The sequence below is a fragment of the Myotis davidii genome, unplaced genomic scaffold (assembly GCF_000327345.1).
Source record: "Myotis davidii unplaced genomic scaffold, ASM32734v1 scaffold577, whole genome shotgun sequence".
NCBI lineage: Eukaryota > Metazoa > Chordata > Mammalia > Chiroptera > Vespertilionidae > Myotis > Myotis davidii.
In genome coordinates, this window is record NW_006289082.1 from 919,102 (window position 1) to 927,164 (window position 8,063).

Below are 8,063 nucleotides of genomic sequence, written 5' to 3' on the forward strand. Positions count from 1 at the left end.
GAGGCCGGCAGTGGCAGGCGGGAACGTTGGGAGTCCTCCGTTACTGAAGCAAGCAAGCCTCATGTTCGCTTCAAGCTGCCTGACTGCCGGCCGCCATCTTGGCTGGCAGTTAATTTGCATATCGCCCTGATTAGCCAATGGGAAGGGTAGCAGACGTGCGGCTAATTACCATGTTTCTCTTTTATTAGATAGGATTCAATATATCTTTGTTTTATAACTTAACCACTTAGCATGCATTATTTTACTAAAGAGTATCTTTAGAAAGTGGTAGAAATTTTAAATCACCCCAGAGATTGTTTCCTTCTGTATCTCATTATTTCATAATCTTTGGGAATGCTCTTATATATGGAAGTAACATTTGAAGGATATAAGTTCTTATAGTACTACTAAAACTTTTTTGTCTGGACTTAATTCATATGATAAATAGTAAACTATAAAGAATTTTTTTTTTGTTACCATGTGAACAGTTTAAAATACAATTTTAGCCTGAAGCAATGAAGGTAGAATATTTGTTGTTTGGTAGTATACATCGAGAAAGTTTAAGTACATCACTTCTTAAGAGAATTTGTAAGTTTTAACATAATGTGTACAGATTTTCATATTTGTATTTTCTGGCAGTGTGAAAATGCTAATGTTGGACAAGGAACATTAAAAATAGATTTGAGCCCTAACCGGTTTGGCTCAGTGGACAGAGCATCGGCCTGCGGACTGAAGGGTCCCAGGTTCGATTCCGGTCAAGGGCATGTACCTTGGTTGCGGGCACATCCCCAGCAGTGGGTGTGCAAGAGGCAACTGATCGTTGTTTCTCTCTCATCGATGTTTCTAACTCTATCCCTCTTTCTTCCTTTCTGTAAAAAATCAATAAAATATATTTTTAAAAGAACTTATAAAAGTACATTTGAAACATTTATATATAGAAAGTAAGGTACAAATTTACTTACGTTATGTAGGTACTGGGGATCAGCGCTGAAAAAACAAATTCCAACCTTCATGGAGCTTACAATCTTGGGAGTGAGGTGTGGGTAACAGAGTACACAACATTAATAGGTACCGTAGTGGCATGTCAGATGGTAATAAATTCTATGGGGAAGAATAAATCAAGGGCTGTGGGAGGAATGGCATGAAGGTGTTTGGAAAGCAGGAGAGGCATATTTTTAAACAATATGATGAGAAAATGCTTCACAGAGATGACATTTGAACAAAGACATAAACCATAAGGGAGCACACCATTAGGTATCTGGGAGAAGAGGCTTTCAGGTAGATGACATAGCAACTATAAAGACATTTCTGGTATAGGAAGGAGGTCTGGGAGGCTATGATCAATTATACAAGAGGGAGAATCGTAGCTCATAGGATCAAAGACTATAGGGGGCAGATGTTATGGCTGCTTAAGCTTTTAGCTTAATATACAGATTTAATTTTTCATTCAGTTGGTTTCCTCTAAGCCTATTTGACCTTTGTAAATATAACATAATAGTTTTATGAATCAGACTCAAGGTTAATAACCTCCATTGAGACCATTTAGAGTATAAAAAGTATTTGGTTGGTTAATAGATATATGTGTGATGATCAGGTTTTTGCAAATTGTGCTTTGATGACTCTGAAATTGTTTTCCACTTGACCAGTTTAGTCAAAGCTAATGGCTCCAAGGAACACACTGAACTTGTTCATGTTTGTCATTTACCCAAACATTGTCTTTGACACCATTCTTAGAATTGCTACCATAGTTAAGTACTTCGTTATTTCTTGCTTATTCTTATTTTGCAGCATTTTAGCTGAGGAATTCTTTGCCTATAATTGTTTCATCATCTGCTACAGATATCCCATTAACTTAACCTTCCTAAAACACTGCTTTTTATTGGATGAAATTCAAATTTTTTAGCTTGTACCTCATGATCTTGCCCCAATATTTTCTAAAGTTTTTCCATATTTCTTCAAGTGAACTAGTCCTGGTACATGCATTTTTCTATCTCTTTGCTTTTCAGTAATTTCTGTTTGCTATTTCCTGACTTTAATAGTCTGGCATTATTCCTCCTCCTGATGATATGAACAATTTATATCCCTAGTTCTTAACCTTATTCTCTGACTTAACACACCTGAGGAACATAACACTTTTATCATTAATTGCCCCTTATTTATTCATACATATTAACCTTTAAAATGTATTAGCAATATGAACAAAAATTTTAATTTTAAGAAACAAAATGAAGAAAAAGCAGGTTGACTAAGATATCCAGAACTTCGAAACATCAGCCTAAATATGAGGTCCCAAAGTTCAGATATTAGTTCTATGCTGACAAGTGGTATAGTTGTTATTTTCTATTATATGAAAAACTATATATCAATCACATAAGAATGTGGAGTAGCCATAATGTATTTTTAGGATTTTAGCACATTAGAATAATTATTTCCTTTTCTAATATTGTAAAAACAGTTAATAAATATACTTTTAAGAAGTAGTCCATGTGTTTATTATAATGTTTATATTAAAAGATTGGAAGAGTTAAGTGTCTAACAATTAAAAGCTGATTAAATAACATGTTAAATGGCATACTGTCTGAATAATTCTGGCAAAGAGGTCTCAGGGAAGGCTCTCATTGGCTTGTTTCTAGGATATGTCCATTCCTGAACCAATCACCATGGTCTGGGGGGAGGGGTGGAGTATAAATGGAGTACTCTGATTGGCTGGTCTAAATCGCGCCTACCTAGTGGTGGGGATGGTCAGGCCTGCTCAAACCACATGGAATAAGTTCCTGGAATAGAGGAGAAAACAGGCTGGAGAGCAAAAAATAATATATTGTGATAAGTAGTACTATTCAAACTTACTCAATATAATGTAGTTATATTAATGAGCTAGGAGTTGTTCATGATTAAGTGAAAAAGGTTACCAAATAGTACAAATGAACTAATTAGAAGAATACATTTGCTAAACTTACTGGTTATTATGGGTGTGAGATCAATTGTATTAGCATGGCGGGGGAGGGTGTGCTATAAATAAGAATGTATGATTGCGAATGGAGGAAAGTTTGTTTTTTCTTTTTAAAAAAATTATATTTTTAATTGATTTCAGAGTGGTAGAGAGAGAGATAGAAACAACAGTGATGAGAAAGAGTCTTTGATCGGCTGCCTCTTGCACGCCCCACACTGGGATCAAGTTCCCAACTCTGCCATCTACCCTGACTGGGAATCAAACTGTGACCTCCTGGTTCATAGGTCAACACTCAACTGCTGAGCCAGGCCAGCTGTGCAGAATGAGAAATCCTTAAAAAATAAGTAGTTATTTGAAGCAGCCTTACCACCATGGAAATCTGTAATGGAAATCCTACTGGGTTTGGGAACTGTACAAGTGATAATGAAGTATACTATCATGGGAAGAATTTGAACAGATAATTTCAAAAATTAAATCATTTAAAAAATAAGGTCATTTTAAAATAAGCTTTAGAGGAGCAATCTACTCTGTTGTCAAAGGAATGTTAAAAAAGGAATTCTTGAAGCCCTAGCTGGCTTGGCTCAGTGGATAGAGCTTTGGCCTGTAGACTGAAGGGTTCTAGGCTCGGATTCTAGTCAAGGGCATGTAACTTAGTTGCAAGCCCTGGCAACCAATCCCTGTGTCTCTCTCACATCAATGTTTCTCTCTCTGTGTCTCTCCTCCCACTCTCTAAAAATCAATGGAAACACATCCTTGGGTGAGGATTAACAACAACAAAAAGAATTCTTGAATTTGTTGAGAGGTTTTTCTGTCATTTTCCCACTCTTCCAGCCCCAGACCTCAAAAGGTAAGTATAAGAAATGGAGTATATAAATCTATTTTAATTTTGAAACTATATTAACAAACTAAAGGAAAGTCTGACTTTAGTGTATTTAATAGCACAACAACACTGACTTTCAAGTCTAAAAATTAAGTATTTTTCTGTTTAAAATGAAGTTTGTTTTAATTTTTCTTAGGGTAAAAGTAATACATGAACATATAGAAATGTCAGAAAGGGCAAAAATTCTATTTAAAAATCACAGTTTTACCACCCAATGGCAACTACTACTATTTGGCTTTATTCCCTTCTAGTTACATAGTTGGATTAGCAATTTTTTTTTCTTAACCTGATTCATAAGAGACTAAAGGGAGCATCTCCCTCTTGAGATAGGCTCTGGCCCAGAAATTTTTTCTTTACATTTATCTAAAATATACCTGAAAAATACCATGAATTGTAGAATTTGTTCCATAATATTTAAATACATAAAATTTCTCAAGATGTTTTAGTAAACTTGAGCATATGAGATATTTTATCCTGTGGCTTCCTCTGCCACACTTGCTTATCATCCCCACAGGTATCTTCCCATAGTGTGAGAAGCATTCTGATGCAAGGGAAATCATTGAAGGTTTTTTAAACAGGAGAGTAAGGAAAATACTGACTCAAGATTTGCTCAAAAAGAAATCTAAGATCAGTATGAGTTTCTTTTGTACCCCAATCATCACACCAAATTTATCAAAAAGCTGAGCTCTTTGGAAAGGGTAGAATTTACATTTGATAATCAAAACACCTTTAAGAATAGTTATTGACATTTCAGTTTGAACATGTGGCTATGGTTTTAAAAAATGTAAACATGACACAAACATGAATTCAGAGTGTATGACCTATCTGTTACAGTGCCCCATTTAGAATGTAAGCAAAAATGGTATGTCTCAACCTATTTTTCTCACGTGCTAATATTTTATAATTTAAAACTCTTAAGAACTAGGAGTTTAATTTGGAAAGGCAGGTTTAGAATCTGAAAATTGGTCTGGCCAGTGTTGTTCAGTGGTTGGGTGTTGACCCATGAACCAAGAGGTCCCTGCTCAATTCCCTCATTATGGACTCTATCCCGGGGGGGGGCAGGGGGGGGTGCAGGAGGCAGCCAATTGATGTCTCTCATTGATGTTTCTATCCTTTTCTCACTAAAATCAATAAAAGCATATTTTTAGAATATGAAAACTGGCTAATAAAATAAACTATATTATTTGGGAGTCTAAAAATCTGAGGGCAGTGGTGTTTGTCATCAAAACAGGCCTATGGTACAGATTCCAAGTCAGGCCCTGTTATGCCATTTTTGTCAGCATTTTAATGGGTATTGCATCCTTTGGGGGGAAAAAAAGGAAAATATCCAAATAGGGATTATGAACCAAATAAGTCCATAATAGTTATTGTACCATTTTGAATAGGTGATTCTTAGATGAGTTTATGTCTAAAACTCCAGGAATTTGGAACTTTGAAAATGGGTGACTTCTTCTTCCTACATACTTTTACTCTTCAGGAAGAATTTGTGGTGATTTTATAATACTTACTAGAGGCCTGACCTGGTGCATGATTTTCATGCACAGGTGGGGTCCCTAAGCCTGGCTGGCGATCAAGTCCAATCTGTGGGGCAATCAGGGGGGTCCCCACTGGCACCTGCCTTGGCTACCCTGGTGCCACCCACTCACTGGCCCTGCCCCCCCCCCCCCCCCCCCCACCGCTGCCAGTTGCCTCCCTCTGGGGCCACTGGCGGAGTGATCAGGGGGCCCCCTGCTCACACCCCTGCCATTCAGTCAATTTGCATATTAGGCTTTTATTATATAGGATATACATTAAGAAAATAAATTTCTAAAAAGAAAAAAAGACCTTCACTATAATCTTTCCTGTTTTAAACAATACCAGATGGTCTTAGTTTCTGAATAGCCAAATTAGATAATTTAATTTGGAGTTTAGGTAAAAGTTCAACAGATTTAAAAACTAGCATGGAAATTCATTTAATATTGCTATATGCTAATAAATGCATGGTCATTGGAAGACTTAGTGTATATGGCTTATGTTAGGCCCACATGTAGAGTAAATGTGAACTAAGAGGGCATTCAGAGAATTAAAAAAATGAGGTGTTCAGATATATTAAGGAGTGATTGAAAAAGAAAAGACAAATTTTGAGACTTCTTTATTCTCTATTGTACTGGATGACAGAACAGTAGATCGAGTTTCAGTATTTTATACCAACTGGATATATGCATTAGACTGATATACCAGGAATCTTTAAAGTAACTAAATAAGAGGGAAGGGGGAGTAAGATTTAAAGACATTTGAAATGAAAATACATCAGCTGAACAAATTCTTGCCTTTAAAATGTGTGCTAACAAAGGACAATTTTTTTTCCAGGAAGAGGGGGAGGGGAGAAAGAGAGAGAAACATCAGTGATGAGAGGGAATTATCAATTGGCTGCCTCCTGCATGCCCTCTATTGGGGATCAAACCCGCAAACCAGGCATGTAACATGACCAGGAATTGAACCCTGACCTCCTGAATCATAGGTGGATGCTCAACCACTGAGCCATGCCCGGCTGGGCCAAAGGGTGATTTTTTACTAAAGGAAATTATAGGGAAACTTCCTGGATGTTTTGTTTTGTTTTGTTTTAGGACAGTATTTACGGAAAATAACCATTGTTTTAACAGAACTGACAGTATCTACAAAAGGTATTCTTAAGAAATTCCAGGAGCATGTACCACTTGTCTGGAAACTATGAAATAATGAAAATGTTAACATTTTCATTAAGTACTAGAGTTGGAACATTTTTTAATATTAAAGGCTTTTATAAGTTGTCATTTGTTTTCAAGGAGGGTTACTTTTATTTTAGAGAGAGAAACCAATTTGTTGTTCCACATATTTATGCATTCATTGTTTGATTCTTGTATGTGCCCTGACTGGGAATCAAACCCACAACCTTGGTGTATTAGGACAATGCTCTAACCAGCTGAGTTACCCAGACAGAGCCCAAGAGGGTACCTTTTAAAGGCTTTTGGACAAATCCAGTATAGAACTAATCATATGTTTTCATTTTCCTCATAAGACTTCCAAGAAGAATAAGTTTGAATAATTTGAATAAACAGGAAGGAATCGATTCTACAGAAAAATTTTAACCGTACTGTTTTGATTCGAGGAGATGGGTTATAATGGGGTATTATTTGAAGTTTATATTTTAGGATGTATGGATATTAAGACTGAAAAGTCATAGCTGGGGCTTATACCTCTCTCTCTGAATTCTCCCCCTGTAGTTAAATATAAGGGAATTCAGTTTCAATTGGAGCTTTTCTCATCTTACTAGGCACATACTAGGTGCTCAGCTAATTATTAAGTGGGGTATTCCCAAGAACATCAATCTCACTCTGAAATTGGCAGTGGATCTAGTTGATTCTGGCATCAAATATGCAGTAAATAGTCATTCTATGTATCATTACCAGTCATGAACCCAAATCATCGTTGAGACTTGATTAGACAATGCTATGGCTTGGCTGAAAAGATAATTTTTATGAAAACACCTTTTTAATGCAGGCTTTTTAGTTTTTACAGTTCAACTACTTTTCAGACTACTGTGCTTCTCTTCCAAATTATATGAGATTTTTGATATGAGAGAATTGTAAATATAATAATGAACATCAACCCTGGCACAATTATTAATGTTTATTTGCCTCTCTGGGAAATAGGCCAGTAAGTTGTTATTGTTTAAGTGCTTAGTTTAGTGAAAAGTACCCAAATCAATCAAATCAAAACAGCTTAACACCATAGGGTTGTTGATTTTTTTAAGTGCATATAGAAACCACTCAAGCTTTAGATGCTGCTATAAATGATGGAAGTAACAACTAACACATTGATTGTGTAATCCTTTGCCAGAAATTTTAATAACCCATTTAATTCTCATAACCATCTTATTGCCGGGAGCCAGTCCATCCTTGCTGTTTCAAGGGACCTGGCATATATGGCATACTGTTCTTAATATGTTTGCTCACCTTCTTGGCACTGTGTTTTAACCAAGGTCACCTCTCCGAGAAAGGTTGTTTCCCCAGATAGGGACTTTCCCCTGAAGTTAGGGAGGGAATAAAACCTCTTAACTAAGTGCCAGGCGGGTAATTAATCACTTTAACTACGAACAATCATGCTTAAGCTACATAATCTTTACTTCCTGGAATGGAGATAAGAAACGCCCTAACCTTTGGAATAGAGATTGATAGGATTAAAATCAACTGGTATAAATACAGATGTAACAAGACAATAGAAGACAGAACCTGG

At 36.3% G+C, this 8,063-nt stretch overlaps 1 long non-coding RNA gene across 17 annotated transcripts in view; it reads left to right on the forward strand.

Annotated features, from left to right (window-relative positions):
- LOC102763202 overlaps window positions 1–8,063 on the forward strand; it is an 84,412-nt gene that overhangs the window by 40,227 nt on the left and 36,122 nt on the right. For all 17 annotated transcript variants that reach the window (XR_001513436.1, XR_001513442.1, XR_001513437.1 and 14 more), the window contains one exon: window positions 3,692–3,776. This is a non-coding gene — a long non-coding RNA (uncharacterized LOC102763202). The remainder of the gene's footprint in view (window positions 1–3,691; window positions 3,777–8,063) is intronic.